Source organism: Acomys russatus, chromosome 6, assembly GCF_903995435.1.
Source record: "Acomys russatus chromosome 6, mAcoRus1.1, whole genome shotgun sequence".
Classification (NCBI taxonomy): Eukaryota; Metazoa; Chordata; class Mammalia; order Rodentia; family Muridae; genus Acomys; species Acomys russatus.
Genome location: NC_067142.1, coordinates 69,863,215 through 69,881,517, shown reverse-complemented (window position 1 = coordinate 69,881,517; position 18,303 = coordinate 69,863,215). Strand labels below are relative to the sequence as shown.

Here is an 18,303-nt window from a genome sequence, read left to right as displayed (position 1 = left end):
AACAATTAAACCTCATCAAGCATGGAAGCAATTATCTGCTGGAACACGGTCAAAAGAAAGGCCCATGGCAAACAGTGCCTTGGGGAGCTGTAAGAGAGGCCCCATGACAGCAAGGCAGAAGGCCATATCCAGATTCAGGGTACACTGAGAGATTGGGGTCTATAGCTATGATCTGAGATCCAAAAAGAATAAACGTGTCCTATAAATTTAATGTAATGGTTTGTCACAGGAGGCACAAAATTATGTCCAAGAACAATCCAGGGAACACAGTGCACCTGAGGTAAAAAGCCCTCTGCCTTTTTTCCTGGAGCCTCTCTCACAGTTCCTCAAGGCATTGTTCGCTATGTGCCATTCTTTCGACCACATCTCTGACAATTATCATTTAATTGATACAAAAAAAAAAAAAACCCAACCCAAAAAACAAACAAACAAAAAAACCAAACCAAACCAAAAAACAAAACAAACAAACAAACAAAAAAACCGAAAGCAACAAAACCAGAACAACACAACAAAAACTGCACAGTGATCACCTTTTCCCATTGTTTTTTTAAAAATTTTTATTAATTTATTCATATTATATCTCAATGGTTATCCCCTCCCTTGTATCCTCCCATTCCTCCCTCCCTCCCATTTTCCCCTTACTCCCTTCCCCTATGACTGTGACTGAGGGGGACCTCCTCCCCCTGTATATGCTCATAGGGTATCAAGTCTCTTCTTGGTAGCCTGCTATGCTTTCTCTGAGTGCCACCAGGCCTCCCCATTCAGGGGACTTGGTCAAATATGAGGCACCAGAGTACGTGTGAAAGTCAGACCCCACTTTCCACTCAACTGTGGAGAATGTCCTGTCCATTGGCTAGATCTGGGTAGAGGTTTGAAGTTTACGGCCTGTATTGTCCTTGGCTGGTGCCATAGTTTGAGCAGGACCCCTTTTACGAGATGGCATCTCACATGGAAGCCAGATTGCCATGGGCTCTGGAATCTTACTGTAACTTCCTAAGTGCTGGGATGGCAAGGATGTACCACCATGGCCAGTGTCATGTCTAGCATGTTAAAGACTTTTTTTGTGTGTACACATTCTAAGGAAAATGCTGCTGTGTCCATCAGAAGAACTGCTTAAAAGAAGGTGTGTTTAGAGACAAATTCTGCATTACTAACCTTGGGACACCCTTAAATAATAAAATTATTATATTATGATTATGGACAATCTTTCTGAGGCCAAAGACTACTTTGCTAAAACAATTCTTTACGAAATATAATATATTTTAGAAAGTCATAATTGTTTTTATTAAAAAAACATAGAAATAAGCCTGTGATGTAGGATTCCATTAATAAAAAGGGGGAGGGGCATAACAAGAAAGCGCAAGATCTATCAGATTCATTAATTTCTTACTTCTGTGATTTTTTTTCTTAAGAATAAAATTAATTAAATCCTGAAGTGTGTCAGAAGAAACTGAACAGGCCTTAAAAGAAAAATAGCGTATGTTGATTAAATTTGTTGAAAGAAACGAATCTTGAATATGTTTCTTGGGCTCCATAGCAAATGATCTAATGGCAGAATTTATCTGCTGTGTAATCGATTCAACCTTCCTTAAACAATAGAATGACCCACTGATCCAGGCAGGCGTCTCAAGCATGATGTGAAAGTAATTCCTTTTAGACACAAAATCTAAATGCTGGTTGGGCAATCAGTAATTCCAGAACCTGGTGACAGTTTACACACTGCATTGTTACCACGTTTATTACTTTCCCCACAAGCCATAAATTCCCTTTAATCCCTTCCTAAACATTTGAAGACAAAAACATTTTCACTATAACAAACCAAAGATTTCAGAGCCACCATCTTCCTCTGAAATAGCTGCCAGTAAATTTAAGCCTGAAGTATTTGGATAGGGAATTAAGGGAAATTTTTTTTCTTTTCTTTTCTTTTTTTTTTTTTTTTTCTTTTTTTTTTTTTTTTCTTTTTCTTTTTTTTTTCCTAGCACTTAGCCAAAATCCAGTAGATCCCCCTTTAAATTTACTTGGAGTTCTTTAAAACATTTCATAACACGAAAAAAAAAAAAAGTATTTAGATCCTCAAAACATCCTGGTGTTCGCTCTGCTCTATTTGCAGCAGTCTTAGGACATATCTTGGTTACGATCTCAGGAAGCTGATTTTTTAATACAAACATATTTAATTTTACATGAAAGGAAGTCCAGTCATTCCTTATGGTAGAGCCCATGAGAACTGCAGAGATGTGCGTCAAGGTGGCGTCATGGGAATGCTTAGCTCACTTGACAATCATTTATGGAGCAACAACTCCAAGTCTGGCCCTGGTGAGCTCGGGTTTACAGGCACGGTTTAACTCAACATCTATAGGTCAGGGGTGTATAAGAGCAGAAGCAAATAAAGACAGTGCGAGCTATGGGCAACCCCCTGAATTTGTAGAAAGTTCCAGAGGGGGCTTCTGGAGTTGGTCTTCAGGCATTATAAAAACCATTCAGGGGTATGTTGAAGGATGAGCCTTATTTTCAATAACCAAGGAAACTCAATTGTTCTTGTCTTTGGAAAGAGAAATTGTTACTGAGCATGAAAGAAATAGTAGAAGGAGAGTTAAGAAATGTCACTTCTTGTGCCGTCGGATCTGTATGGTAAATGTTCCAAATGCTTTCTGACTTATGTCTTAGTGCGTGTGTGTCAGTCGTTTAACCCCAAGCACTTTGAGACAGGTGTACATGGGTGAGTTGGAGGAGTGGAAAACTGAGCCCTGAGACAAACAAACTGCTCTTTTACTTTGTGCTTGCTACATGGGGAATTTGCTTTAATGCAAGTCTCCAGTCCCATCTATATTTTTGGACTGAATCCCTCTGAGATACACTCAGAAGCAGAATCCGGGAAAACGTGACACAGGCAACCTAGGAGCACCACTTTGAGCAACAGGGCTCCAAAACAAGGCGCTAAAAACTGCTTCTTTTCACAGGACAGCAATGGCTCCTCAGGCCTTCTCTTCAACAGAAGATCAGTAAAGATGTTCACCTCCATTCTCAGGGATGCCTGCCATCGCTGAGCCAAGTAACTGCGGCTCCTTCCAAATGACAACTGCGTTTCAAGATAACTCCTATAGCAAGACATTTCCCCTTCCCAGTTGAGAATGGAAAAAACAATGTGCCCCTGGAGTTCAGATTTACTTCAAGAAAGAAAGAAAGAAAGAAGGAGAAAGAGGAAGGACAAATTAGTAGTGTGCATATCTAGCATGCACACAGCCCAAGGTCTGACCGTCACCATGAAACTAGGCATAATAGTGCACACCTATAATCCCAGCCCTTAGGAAGTAGAGGTAGAAGGAACAAAATTCCAAGGTCACACTAAAATGCATATTTGGTCAGCTCGTGACACATGACAGATCTCTTAGAAGGAATTGAAATTAAAACAAAAAAGAAATGCAAGAAGGGAGTGAAAAGAAGAAAAGAGGGAAAACAAAAAGAGACAGAAAGAAAATGGAGAAGTTGCTGAGGAGAGGCCAGAGCCAGTGCTCCTGATCAGCATCTTCCGGGATGAGCTCTCAGTGCAGATTTTGTCACCTGTCACCTTAAGTCTAGTGTGTAAGGGCTGTAGGCCATTTATCTCCTCCCTCCCTTGGCAATCACCTCTCACTCAAGGAAGCCAAACATCTCCAAACTGAATGGGAAAAGAAGATGCAAAGAAATAAATTAAAAACAGCAATCTTTTACTATTCATTCAACATTGTAATAAATTGGAAGAGGAGAAAAAAATATAAGGGGAGAGACAGCACTTGGTTTACCAAAGGCTGTCACCAAGAACAGAGAAGGTACACTGAGAGAAAGAAACACTGGCTAGGGTGAAGGCAGTGGTCCACTGCTTCCCAAACACTGCCGACAACTGAGCTCCACCTTCAAGGTCCTCTTTATCGGAATGGGATAAAAGAAGAGCAGAGTCTATGAATATCCTGACGACTTGACGAGGCAATGACAGCATGTTAATGAAGATCTAGTCTTTTAAACATGGCTGGATTCACAGAAACAGAAATGTGGACTGCAGGACATTTGTTAATAGAAATTTCACTCGCCTGGTGAACTAAAAAGGGGGATAAAGATGTTAGGACGGCATCCATGATTGACCGGCTCAGTTTAACCATCACAGCACCCCATCAACAGCATAGGCAGAAGAAAGAAAATGTATGCAGATCAAATCATAGGGATAATAAAAAGAAAGTCCTCATTCATCATTTTTAGTGATTTTAGAAAAAAAACAAAAACAAAAACAACACAAGAAGCAGAAACCAGAAAACAGGAAATGAGGCATTATCGCTTAAGAGGAAGAAGGGATATTAGATGGTAGATAATGGCTATAAAAGTTAATGTTAATATTTTTCTGTTATCTTTCTCTATGAAGTTTCAGAAACAGCGGAAACTATGCATATTTGCATAAATGTCCAAAGTGCATGTTTATTCCTTAACAAGAGGACCAGGACTTGTCACAGAAGGGGTGGTGTTCTCTGTCTTTTAAGAGAACAGTTGATCATGGCCAGTGATTAAAAGACATACATATGCAATCATGTTTGGTAAAGAGGAGGTAACCCATATGAGTAAAATGAGTTTTGCTAAAAAAATTTTTTTTTTGTCTAAATCAGAAGAGAGGAGGAAGGAGATGAAGGAGGGAGAGGAAGGGAAGGGGAGAGAGATGGGAAGAGATAGGGGGAGAAGGAGTGGGGAAGATGGAGATATACTTGTGCGCATGTGTATGTGCTGTGTGCATGTGTGAGCACTGATACTCATGCATTGTGTGTTCGTGCACACATGCGTGTGAAGGCCAGAGGCTGACTTCAGGTAGACACTGTCCTATTTGAGTTGGAACCCTGCACTGACCCTAAAGCTTACTGATTCAGCCAGGGAGAGCCAATGAGCTTCATATATCTGCCTGTCTCTACATCTTCCTGCCCTCTACTATTAATTTTTAGTGACAGCTTGTGGTGCCACAGTGACCAAATAGACAGGAGAGGCAAAAGTGGTTTCAGTGAGGAATAGATTACCCAAACTGCAGATGAAATGGTTTTCTAGGTCTCACAAAAACTATGACCACCACTGTAACCAAAAACCATAAACAAGTCTGCCCCAGGTCAGTAATAAAAATAAAATATTCTGAGGAACATTATACAAAGATATTTAATTACAAAGTTGTAGTTGGAATTTATCCAAAACTCCTATACGAAGTTTAATGTCTCAAAATAAAATCGTGACTATGTTCTGACCTGGAGTTACAAACTTTCTACACATGTATACGGGATTTGCTTTTTTTCTCATGGAGCATGTGGGTGGTTGCTGTTTCATTAGGATTTAGTGTATTAATCTTAAAAGTCACTCCACAAAGAAGATTTGAGCTCAGGAGATCAGAACAATTTTAAGGTTTACAATGTTATAAAGAGGACATATATAGGTTAAGAGTGTATGGAATTAGTCCTTATAGGATTTGTTAACATAGGTTTTAAATTTTCATCTTTTTTTTTTTTTATACAAACGAAAGCTCTTAAACTATGTCTGTACTGAAACTGGATTCATTAGGTGTTTTCTAAACAAAGAGAATGGTTTTTCATTTCTGATCTAACAAAGATGCATTTCCCACCCGTGAACCATCCCTAGCCCCAGACCCATTTATTGTCAGGCAAATATATACAAAATGTTCAGTGTAGTTAAGTTTAAAAACAGTGTGTTAGATGCACAAGGAGATAGACTCAGATGCAAACAGAGAAGAGAAGCCAGACATCTCTGTAGCATGTAGAAAGAACAACCTCTATCCACCTTCTAGACCAAACTCCATTCTGGCCACAGTCTTATCAGGAAAAGGTATGCTGTCATCATTCAGTAGGATGGGAAAGGCAGCTGCTTTCCCACTGCTAAACATCAATAATTTGGTCTACACAGTCTCTATGGCAGCCAGTCACATCCCACTGGCTCCATCTCAGCTTTCTGGGCAGCACAGTCTTCACTCTGAGAGTCAGGATGCTTATACGTGGGGAGAGATTTAGGTTGAGTCTGGGGCAGGCACCTCACAGGACTGAGATACCCATTGGAGGGACATGGATGTAGCAGGAAGCAGAGAGAAGTGTCTTTCCTGCATTTCAGAATGCATTCTACCTAAACAAAGCACCATATCAGGTCTGCATACAAATGAATTTGTCAATCTACAAAGTGGAGAGAGAAAGAGAGAGACAGAGACAGAGACACAGAGACACAGACAGAGACACAGATAGAGACAGACAGAGACAGAGTGAGAGAGACAGAGACAGAGAGAGATAGAGACAGAGTCAGACAGACTGAGTCAGAAACAGACAGAGACAGAGAGCGATACAAAGAGACAGAGAAAGACACACACCACACCCACACCCAGAGAGAGAGAGAGAGAGAGAGAGAGAGAGAGAGAGAGAGAGAGAGAGAGAGAGAGAGAGAGAGAGAGAGAGAGAGATCCTGAGGTTTCTTTCCAGGTAGAGACAGAAAAGGTATCACATGTCGTGTGGAATTAGATGGTTTAAGAAAGCTTATTCTTGTATTGTTCTTGGCTGGTGCTTTAGTTTGAGCGGGACCCCTGGGCCCAAATCTGCCTATCATAATGTTCTACTTGTAGGTTTCTAGGACCCTCTGGGTCCTTCTACTTTGCTATTCTCCCATGCTTCTCTCATCTAGAGTCCCAATAGGATGTCCTCTCTTCTGTCCCAGTTTCCTGGTAAGTTAAGGCGTTCGTGGGACATGCCCCTTGTGCTAGGATGCAGATATAAGTGAGTATATACCATTTGAGTCTTTCTGCTTCTGGGTTAACTCACTCATTATGACCATTTCTAACTCAATCAGTTTGCCCACAAATTTCGGGAATTCCTTGTTTTTAATAGCTGAGTAGTATTCCATAGTGTATATGTACCACAATTTCTTTATCCATTCTTCTACTGAGGCACATTTAGGCTGTTTCCATGTTCTGGCTATTATGAATGAGGCTGCTATGAACATGGTTGAGCAAATGTTCTTGTTGTGTGCTGGAGCATCTTCTGAGTATATTCCAAGGAGTGGAATAGCTGGGTCTTGAGAAAGCCCTATTCCCAGTTTTCTGAGATAGCACCAGATAGATTTCCAAAGTGGCTGTACTAGTTTACATTCCCACCAGCAATGAAGGAGTGTTCCTCTCTCCCCACATCCTCACCAGCATGTGGTGTCGCTTGAATTTTTGATCGTAGCCATTCTGATGGGTGTAAGATGGAATCTCAGAGTTGTTTCGATTTGCATTTCCCTGATGACTAAGGAGGTTGAGCATTTCTTTAAGTGTTTCTCAGCCATTTGATATTCCTCTGTTGAGAATTCTCTGTTTAGTTCCAAGCCCCATTTCTCTATTGGGATATTTGGTTTGGTGGTGTTTAATTTCTTGAGTTCTTTATATATTTTGCATATTAGACCTTTGTCAGATATAGGGTTGGTGAAGATCTTTTCCCAGTCTGTAGGCTGTCGCTTTGTTCTCTTGACAGTGTCTCCTGCCTTACAGAAGCTTCTCAGCCTCATGAGGTCCCATTTATTAATTGTTGACATTAAGGCCTGGGCTGTTGGTGTTCTGTTCAGGAAGTTGTCTCCTGTGCCAATATGTTCCAGGCTCCTCCCCACTTTTTCTTCTAAGTGACTTAGTGTCTCTGGTTTTATGTTGAGGTCTTTAATCTACTTGGATTTGAGTTTTGTGCAAGGTGACAAATATGGGTCCAGTTGCTAGCTAATGGTCAGAACACTCTCCACAGTTGAGTGGAGAGTGGGATATGACTTTCTCACATACTCTGGTGTCTCACATTTGACCATGTCCCCTGGAGGGGGAGACCTGGTGGCACTCAGAGGAAGGACAGCAGGTTACCGAGAAGAGACTTGATACCCTATGAGCATATACAGGGGGAGGTAATCCCCCTCAGGAACAGTCATAGGGGAGGGGAATAAGGGGAAAATGGGAGGGAGGGAAGATTAGGAGGATACAAGGGATGGGATAACCATTGAGATGTAACAAGAATAAATTAATAAAAAATAAATTAAAAAAAGAAAGCTTATTCTTGAGATCTGACTCTCACATGAACTCTGGTGCCCCTTTTCTGACCACATCCCCTGGTTGAGGAGGCCTGGTGGAACTCAGAGGAAGGATAGCAAGTTACTAAGAAGAGACTCGATGCTCTAAGAGCTTATATAGGGGAGGAGGTCTCCCTCAATCACAGACATAAGGGAGGGGAGAAGGGGGGAAGTGGGAGCGAGGAAGGAGTAGGAGGATACAAGGGAAGGGCTAACAGTTGAGATGTAATATGAATACATTAATAAAAAAATTTTAAAAGAAAAAAATTAAAAATGAACAAAGGAAAAAAAAAGAAAGCTTATTCTGTCTTCTTGCCTTTTGTAGCCCAAATGATCTCAAACTCACCCATACAAACCATAAATGTCTGGGAAATAATAATAGTCATCCCAAAGTCCCTGATCACGACTGCCAGGAGACCAAGTGTCAGCTCCCACAACACCCATTTCTGAGCTGTGTGCTGACTGATCCCTTTTCAGCTTTTCAGAAAAAAGCTTCCACTGGCCTCTCCAGTGTTTACAGAAAACAGTAAGAATGTGCTCAAGCGAACTCGGATAGGAAAAAACCAGGTTTCCAACACATTCTTGTACTGCTGGAAGTCAGAATCCGGGTGGCAGGGATGTGGCACATAAGGGACAGTGAGTACAGAAGGTCACTATGCTTCAGGTCCTGAGGGGCCTAACCCCAGAACAAGGGAGCTGGGTTCACACAGAGGCCACACATCACAGTCTGGCAATCTTTGCCCAAAGCAGGCCTCCATTTCTATCAACAGTGAAAGCTACCTTCTGAGAAAGCCTCCCTGCTCCAAACCTGACAGGCTCTTTGCTATGTTTCAGAAAACTACACATGGATTTTCACAAACACAAAGACAATAGATATAGGTATTGCCAGCATTTCCTGAGAATATTTCCTTGGGGCATATACAGGTGAAGAGAGATAAGGGGAGCAGTTACTTTACTAACTTTTAATCATGTGTGCACGTGTATACATATGCATACGTGTGTGCTGTGCAAATGGAATCCAGACACTGACTTAAAGTGTCTTTCTCTATTGTTCTCTCCTGGATTTTTTTTTGGGGGGGGATGGATCTTTCACTGGACTTGGAGCTCACCACTTTGACTAGATTGACCCCAATTGGCTTGAGCATCCCTCCCACTTACCCATCTCTGCTACTCCCAGTGGTAGGGTTACAGGTACATAGCATCAGCCTCAACTTCCAGCATGGGTGCTGGTGATAGGAACTCAGGTTTTCAAGTCTGTGTAAAACGTATTTCACTCAGTGGGCGTGGTGGTACATGCCTTTAATCCCAGCACTCAGGGAAGCAGGGGCAGGCAGAAGGCAGATCTCTGTGTGTTCGAGGCCAGCCTGGTCTACAAAAATGAGTCCAGGATAGCCAAGGCTACATAGCTAAACCCTGTCTTGGAAAAAAAAAAAAAAACCTCAAATCAAAACAAAACAGAAAAAAAAAAAAATCCCCAACAACAAAAAAGTATTTCACTCACAAAGCCACCTCTGGAGTTTTAGGGTTATTTTTTAATTAGAAAGCAAACTAAGTCAATTGAGTTAACTCCCTATAACCAGGTCTGTTTCAGGACCACCAAAGACTACATAAAATCCAGAATAGCATGTCCTTGGATACATCACCCCACCTACTTTGTCACCCCTGGATCTTCTGCATAGCTTTGTGATGGCCACAGGTAAGAAAAATGGGTGTTACTGTGTGCTCTCTTACACACAAGACAAAACAAAAACACACACAGAGAAGTCATTGCTTACACTCATCTGCTGTGTGTTCAGAAGGCTCCCCGTGCTAGCTGGGAGAATTTACCACTCTAGTTTCCCGTTCCCTCACCATCCTCATTTACTCTGACGTGGCAATTAAACCCCTGAATTCTTTGCCATCCTCAGGGGAATGCCTGAGAGTTTTCAACTACAGGCATGCTCCTTCATGTCCTTGACTGCTCTCACTGGCTAAGGCTCTCTTTATAAACTATCTTACTGCTTGGATACTAGCTACACAGTGGTTCACAGGAAACCTCCATTGTGAAATTCCACCCGTCCTTCTAAACTTTTGAAGCCATACCCTTTGCTGTGACATTGAGCACAAACTCCAGGTCCTATAACAAGAGTTCCTCTCTTCTTGTCCACCGGAGCCTTCCTTAAGAGCATAACTACTCACAACTACCATCCAGTTCCCAGATAAACAGCATTGATTGCCTCTCCTTTCTCCTTCTCTCCATGTACACGCTCCGTTATTAGTCATTCCTCAGTAGAGATTTTTTAAATTTTATTATTTTATTCATATTACATCTCGATTGTTAGCCCTTCCCCTGTTTCCTCCCATTCTTCCCTCCCTCCCACTTCTCCCCTCCCCTATGTCTGTGACTGAGGGAGACCTCCTCTCCCTATATATGCTCTTAGAATATCAAGTCTCTTCTTGGTAATTTGCTATCCTTCCTCTGAGTGCCACCAGGTCTCCCAATCCAGGAGATGTGGTCAGAAAAGGGACACCAGAGTTCGTGTGAGAGTTAGATCTCACTCTCCACTCAACGGTGGAGAATATCATGTTCGTCGGCTAGGTCCTGGTAGGGGTTCGAAGCTTACTGCCTATATTCTCCTTGGCTGGTGCCTTAGTTTGAGGAGGATCCCAGGACCCAGATCTGCCTGTTATAAAGTTCTTCTTGTAGGTTTCCAGGACCCTGTGGGTCCTACTATTTCCCCATTCTTCCATGCTACTCTTGCCTAGAGTCTCAATAGGATGTCCTCTCTTCTGACTCACTTTTTTGGTAAGTAAAGTTTTTCATGGTACGTATCCCTTGGACTAGTGTTTTGATATAAGTGAGTATATACCGTTTGTCTCTTTTTGCTTCTGGGTAAACTCACTCATTATGATAATTTCTAGATCAATCCATTTGTCCACAAATTTTGGGAATTCCTTGTTTTTAATAGCTGAGTAGTATTCCACAGTGTAAATGTACCACAGTTTCTTAGTCCATTCTTCTACTGAGGGACACAGGCTATTTCCATGTTCTGGCTATTATGTACAAAGCAGCTATGAACATGGTTGAGCATATGTCCCTGTTGTGTGGTAGGGCATTTTCTGGGTATATTCCAAGGAGTGGGATAGCTGGGTCTTGAGGAAGCCCTATTCCCATTTTTCTGAGAAAGCGCCAGATAGCTTTCCAAAGTGGTTGTACTAGTTTGCATTCCCACCAGCAATGAAGGAGTGTTCCTCTTTCTCCACATCCTTGCCAACATGTGGTGTCATTTGAGTTTTTGATCTTAGCCATTCTGATGGGTGTAAGATGGAATCTCAGTGTCGTTTTGATTTGCATTTCTCTGATGACTAACGAGGCCGAGCATTTCTTTAAGTGTTTCTCAGCCATTTGATATTCCTCTGTTGAGAATTCTCTGTTAAGTTCCAAGCCCCATTTCGCAATTGAGTTGTTTGTTTTTGTGGTATGTTTAAAGTTCTGGAGAGATCGGGAATACAAGGCACTTATCTAACCATAATAAAGGCTATAGACAGCAAACCAACAGCCAACATTAAAGTAAATGGAGAGATACTCAAGGAAATCCCTCTAAAATTGGGAACCAGACAAGGCTGCCCTCTGCCCCATATCTCTTCAATATAGTTCTTGAAGTTCTAGCCAGAGCAATAAGACATCAAAAGGAGATCAAGGAGATCCAAATGGGAAAGGAAGAAGTCAAATTATCCCTATTTGCAGATGATATGATAGTGTATATAAGTGACCCCCAAAATTCCACCAGAGAACTCCCACAGCTGATAAACACCTTCAGCAAATTGGCAGGATACAAAATAAACTCAAAAAAAGTCAGTAGCTTTCCTGTATACAAATGACAAACAGGGAGAGGAAGAAATTAGGAAAACTACTCCCTTCATGATAGCCACAAACAATATAAAATATGTAGGAGTAACTCTAACCAAGCAAGTGAAGGACTTATTTGAAAAACACTTCAAACCTCTGAAGAAAGAGATTGAAGATGACATCAGAAGATGGAGGGATTTACCTTGTTTGTGGATCAGGAGAATCAACATAGTAAAAATGGCCATCTTACCAAAAGCAATTTACAGATTCAACGCAATCCCTATCAAAATACCTACAAAATATTTTGAAGACATTGAAAGATCAATTCTCAAATTCATATGGAGAAATAAAAAACCCAGAATAGCAAAAACAATCCTATACAATAAAAGATCCTCAGAGGAATCTCCATACCTGATCTCAAGCTGTACTACAGAGCAACAGTAATTAAAACAGCATGGTACTGGCAAAGCAATAGGCTGCTGGATCAATGGAATCGAATTGAAGACCCAGAGATGAACCCACACACATTTGCTCACTTGATTTTTGACAAAGAAGCCAAATCTATTCAATGGAAAAATGATAGCATCTTCAACAAATGGTGCTGGTCTAACTGGATGTCTACATGTAGAAAAATGCAATTAGACCCCTATTTGTCACCATGCACAAAATCAGGTCTAAGTGGATTAAAGACCTCAACTTAAAACCAGAGACATTAATTCAGTTAGAGGAATGAGTGGGGAAGAGCCTGGGACACATAGGCACAGGAAACAACTTCTTGAACAGAACACCAACAGCCCAGGCCTTAATGTCAACAATTAATACATGGGACCTCATGAGGCTGAGAAGCTTTTGTAAGGCAGGAGACATTGTCAGTAGAACTAAGCAACAGCCTACAGACTGGGAAAAGATCTTCACCAACCCTACATCTGACAAAGGTCTAATATCCAAAATATATAAAGAACTCAGTAGAGATTTTAAACGTCTGCCATGGCCCCTGTCCCTTGTTGGTTGCACCCCTTTATGTCACTTGGATTATGGCCGCATGGTGAAGAATGACTTCAGTGCTGGTCTAACTCATCTTTTCAGAAATAAGAGCCTCATCTGAGACACTTAGCCTTTTTCCAATTAAAAGAAAAAGTACATTCTCTGTACTGAGGCTGTCAAGGACAGTGACAGTCTGGCTCCAGGTAACCTTGTTTTCCTTTATTCTTTTGTTTTTGGAAGGAAATTTTTATCTTATTTTTTAAATTAATTTATTCAGATTACATCTCAATTGTTCCATCACATGTATCTTCCCATTCCTCCCTCCCACTTTCATCCTATTCCCCTCCCCTAGGTCTATGACTGAGGGGATCTCCTCCCTCACTTTATGGTCATAGGCTATCACGTCTCATCTTGGTAGCCTGCTTATTCTTTCTTTGAGTGCCACCAGGGCTCCCCACCAAGGGGAGGTCCTCAAATATGGGGCACCAGAGTTCATGTCAGAGTTAGTCCCTGCTCTCTACCCAACTGTGGAGAATGTCCTGTCTATTGGCTAGATTCGAGTACAGGTTCAATGTTTACAACTTGTATTGTCCTTGGTTAGTGCAATAGTTTGAACAGACCCCATCCCCAGGCCCTGATCCACCTGTCAGGATGCTCCTCTTGTAGGTTTCTAGGACACTCTGTATCCTTCTATTTCCCCATTATCCTATATTTTTCCTACCTAGAGTCCCAGTAGGATGTCCCCATATCTATCCCAATCTCCTAGTAAGTGAAGACTTTCACAGGGCATGCCTTTTGGGCTAGTGTCCAATTAAAAGTGAGTATATACCATGTGATTCTTTCTGCTTCTGGATTAACTCACTCAGTATGATTGTTTCTAGTGTCATCCATTTGTCTACAGATTTCAGAATTTCCTTGTTTTTTATAGCTGAGTAGTATTCCATAGTGTAAATGTTTCCTGGGATCCATCAGTATAGAACACCACACGCCCTACCTCTGAGGAATGACCTTGGTACGTATGTTCTCTTGGGACCACCATTCTCTTTTTCCTCTTCCTTTGCTCTCCTTTCAGAGTAAGCTTAAACTATCTTTGCTCTAGGAAACATCTCTATGTATGCTTATGGAGGCAGGACATTATTGCATATGGCTTTATGCAGACTCTACTTCAAAGCAAGGGCTAGGGCTATTTATCTCTTTCTGTTTGCCAAATATTAAGTTTCTTGAGTCAAATAATCATGGATAGTCACTTTTAAGTTCCCAGAACACAACCTGAACCCCCACACAGGTCATTGTTCCCTAGTCACGTGAAAAACAGCTGATCTGGAGTGTTATCAATGATAAAGAGCAAAAATTCTGCTCAGGGTTTTGACCTATGCCTCTTGACTTTGTATCTCTTGAGGATGTGACTCAACCTTATACCGCTACAGCTCTGTCTTTACATAACGATAGATTTTTTGAAAGAATGTATATAAAACTGAAAGTCATGACATAGCCAAAGGCATTTTTCACCCTAGAGGGGCTGACTTTGTGTTCAGTACATGATGGTAAGACCAGAAGGGTTCCCGGCAAATGGTCTCAGCAGCTCCAAGGCTATGATGTGGCTCCACTTTCACCAGACATTTGCAAAAATCTCTAGGTATAGAAAATATGGTTCCCTGAGAAGACACTCGGGTGAAATGACAGAGGGGAAAGAGGGTAACTTCATACACGATTACATCCCTTTTAAATAAAACTGTATCTTACAATGCTTGACAACACATCATCAAAATCTCAAAGTTTTCAAAGAAATTCCTTAGAAGAGTGGGCATCTATCAGATGGGAGGGAAGTTCTGCAATTGGACACATTTTGGACCTGAAAAGAAACAGAGCAACAGAAAGGCAACGGCCCATAGGCAGTCATCTCTGAAAGTGAGAAATGTGTATGATTTGACTGAAGATGATAAAATAATCACTATGTATTTCTGACTCTACTTTCTTGGAGGGGGTTTTGACACAGTTATGTAGGTAAAGAATGCAAATGGTAGTAGGAAAAAATGTAAAAGTACAACTTACAGAAAATTTAGTGTATAAAGTTTTAATGTAAGTATTCAATCTCAGAGGACATAAAATATTAAACTTGAACTCATGCAAGGTATCTCTGATCTGAGAAAGGACAGCAAGAACCCTGATTACACACACACACACACACACACACACACACACACACACACACACACACACGCAGGCACACATGTGCACATGGACACATGCACACATGTGACAATAATATTAAAAGAGTTCAGGAGGTGGAGATAGGATGGGTGAGAGAGAGAGTATCAGGGAGGGGCTGAAGGAAGGAAAAGGATGGGGAAGCAATATAATACTATTTAAACTAAAATATTAAGTAAAACCTTTAAGTATGCTATAATGTTTTGAAGGAGAGCAAATCTGACACAGGCTAGAATGCTGAGAAATCTAGAAATCAGTTAACGGAAACAAATTCTGGACTAAAAATCAGTCAGAGAGGGCTGGAACCAAGGCAAGCCCTGGAAATGCCAACCATCCATGCTGTGATGAAGAGAAACATTGTTGGTCTAGAGGACAGATGAATAATAGCCAAGCTTATGAGCAGCTGTATGTGAAAATGCAGTCCCTTCATTCTATTCCATCACACTTGAGTATCATTTCATATTATTGAGTATGGAAAAAAAAAAGCCTACAAAGAAGTTCGAAGGGTGATATTCCAAACATTTCTGAAACTTCCTTTTTTAATTGCAGCAAAAGGCATGAGGATGTCCTCTGAGCCACATCTCTAGTCACTTAAAAATATTACTTCTAAAACCATTTTATTTCATGTGTCTGAGTGAGCATCTGAATATATGTCTGTTTACTAAGCTAGAAACAGGTGCTGAATCCTTTGGGATGGGAGTTACAGATGGTTACGAGTTATTATGTAGGTGGTGAGACTTGAACCCAGGTCTTTGGGAAGGACATCCAGGGTTCTTAACCACTGAGAAATCTCTCTAGTCTCCTCAGCCATTTCCCCCTTATTTTAAAACTGAATTTTGAGAATCTGTTTTCTTGCTAAGTTGACTGGACTCAAACTTGTGATACTGGCCTCCTGGGGATCACGAATTAGAGGTGGGTTACAAGACCTACTCTCATCCTGTTTTGTGGTAAGCTTAACTGAGTCCAAAAAATTCCAGAATGTGTGCCCACATGTACACTAACATGCTTAAGTTTCTCATCACACTTCCCATCGCTCATATTTTAATCTCTGATAGAGGAGATACAAAAATTGGTTTGCTCTCATGTGTCATTTAGCTCCTGCTGACATTTAGATTTCCATGGCAGCCCAGTCCGTGTGTCCTTTCTTTATGTGTGTGCATGGTGAAGAGGTTTTAGACTTCTTTAAATTGTAAAAGCACCAAAGCGTATGATAGTAAGTAAGACAGCTCCTGCTGCCCATGATGGCCCAAAATAGTAAAACATTGTATTTGACAGCAAAGTTCATCTTTTATTACAAGAAAATAATGCTGTTTACTACATCTGATTTTTTAATTTTTAAAGATTATGATTGCATTATTTCTCCCTTCTTTTTCTTCCCTTCAAACCTTCCTATGTACCGGCACATTTGCTCTCTTTCAAATTTCAACTTCATGTCTTCCGTTTCTATCATTGTTGTCACACACACACACACACACATACACACACACACACACACACACACACATACACACACACACACACCATGAAAATATAAATAAGTGAAAGCCTGTCCAGTCTATATGATGTCACAGATATGTACATGTACATATACTTAAATCCTAGGCAAAGAACTACAGGAGACTAAGAATAGTTCCAAGAGGAAGAAATCAAGAAATTGTTTTCTCCGGGGAAGAACACACCAATTGGTTATCCAACACATATTATATTCTTCATGCAAATGTTCTTTTATTATTTATTTCTATCTGTGTTAAGATGTGTGTGTGTGTCTGTGTGTGTTTGTGTGTGTGTGTGTGTGTGTGTGTGCGTGTGCTGGAAACCTAACTCAAGGTTCATGCATGCTACTCAAAGATATTTTTCTTAATATTATGGATTTTTATGTTTAAAAAAAAAGTAGTTCTGAAAGGCCTTGATGACAGCTAGTGAGACAGAAAGCTAAACTCTTGGGACACATGCTCTGACGCTTATTTTAGCACATGTTTAGCAAGGTTGATGTGTACAAATTCTTTGTATCTTACTTGCTGAAGGACCTGATGGGCAATGCAAAGGAATGCAAGGGCCATTAGACATAGGAATTAGATTATAGTGAGTTTATTCAATTTCCTCCCTGTAAGAGTCATAAAAGAGCACAGCAAAGCTATTTATATCATAATGGTTTGGAATTGTGCAAGAGGAAGAATGGCTTAATTAAGAATAAGATGTGGGAGATACAAGGCGGGGACAGATGAAGGAAGCACACTCACTATGGGGGAATAAGAGTCTCAATTTCTCTACTGCTGGACTATTCCTATCTGGCTACAAATATCTCTTTTATCCCACTATCTGGAAAAAAAAAAAAAAAAAAAAAAAAAAAAAAAAAAAAAAAAAAAAAAAAAAAAAACCTCAGAAAATAAAACCTTAGTCTAGCTCCCCCAACCCAGCTCTTCTTTTAACTATGACCCTTTGAATGAACATGTCCTCGAAATGATTGCCTCTGGTAACTTCTCCACTCTGCTTCCATCATTTTTATCCCTAAGCACCCTCAGAGGATCCTGTAGATTCTGAATCCGAAGGCCAATGCTTAGTTTTCCTCTCCCGCTAGTTACATGGCAACATCACTCAGGGCTCTTACTGTGCACACATTTCTCCTTGAACCGTGCCCGCTCTTCTCCTCAAACCTTGCCTGAACTTGTTCCAACAGGCTATACTTTTGATCCCAGTTCTCCTTCCTCAAGCTCATTCATTCCCCCCATCCCCCTGCACCCACCGAGTGCTCTGTCCCAGCCACTGTGGGCTTCCCTCAGCTTGTACACTTGCTATTCCCACTATCTGGGATTGCCTTCCTCCAAATTTCACCTAGTTTATTCTCTAACTACCGTAAAGTCCCTGCTTACACACCACTTCTCAGACACTATCTGGCTTCCTTACAAAACCCAACATCCTCGAACTCTGTCTTTCCTTGGTTCAGTAATGATTTCTCTCTACTATACCAGAAGCTCCTTCATGGTAGAGAGCAGGTGCTCTGTTGTTTGTTTGCAAGTTGAATCACATGTCGAATGACCTAAGCAAAGGGTGTTGGGAACTGTAAAACTGAGAGGGAAGGTTGAAACTATTATGTTCAGGAGAGAGAAGACATGAGCAGCCCCCTGTGGGTAATGAGCACACAGGAAATGAAAACTTAGATAAAAGCATTGATGACTTCCCATTTCTCTCATGCCTTCCAAGCTATG

At 41.0% G+C, this 18,303-nt stretch overlaps 1 protein-coding gene across 1 annotated transcript in view; it reads right to left on the bottom strand.

The window, feature by feature from the left end:
• Window positions 1–18,303, bottom strand: part of Fmn2 (formin 2) — a 302,083-nt gene that overhangs the window by 2,088 nt on the left and 281,692 nt on the right. The window lies entirely within an intron of this gene.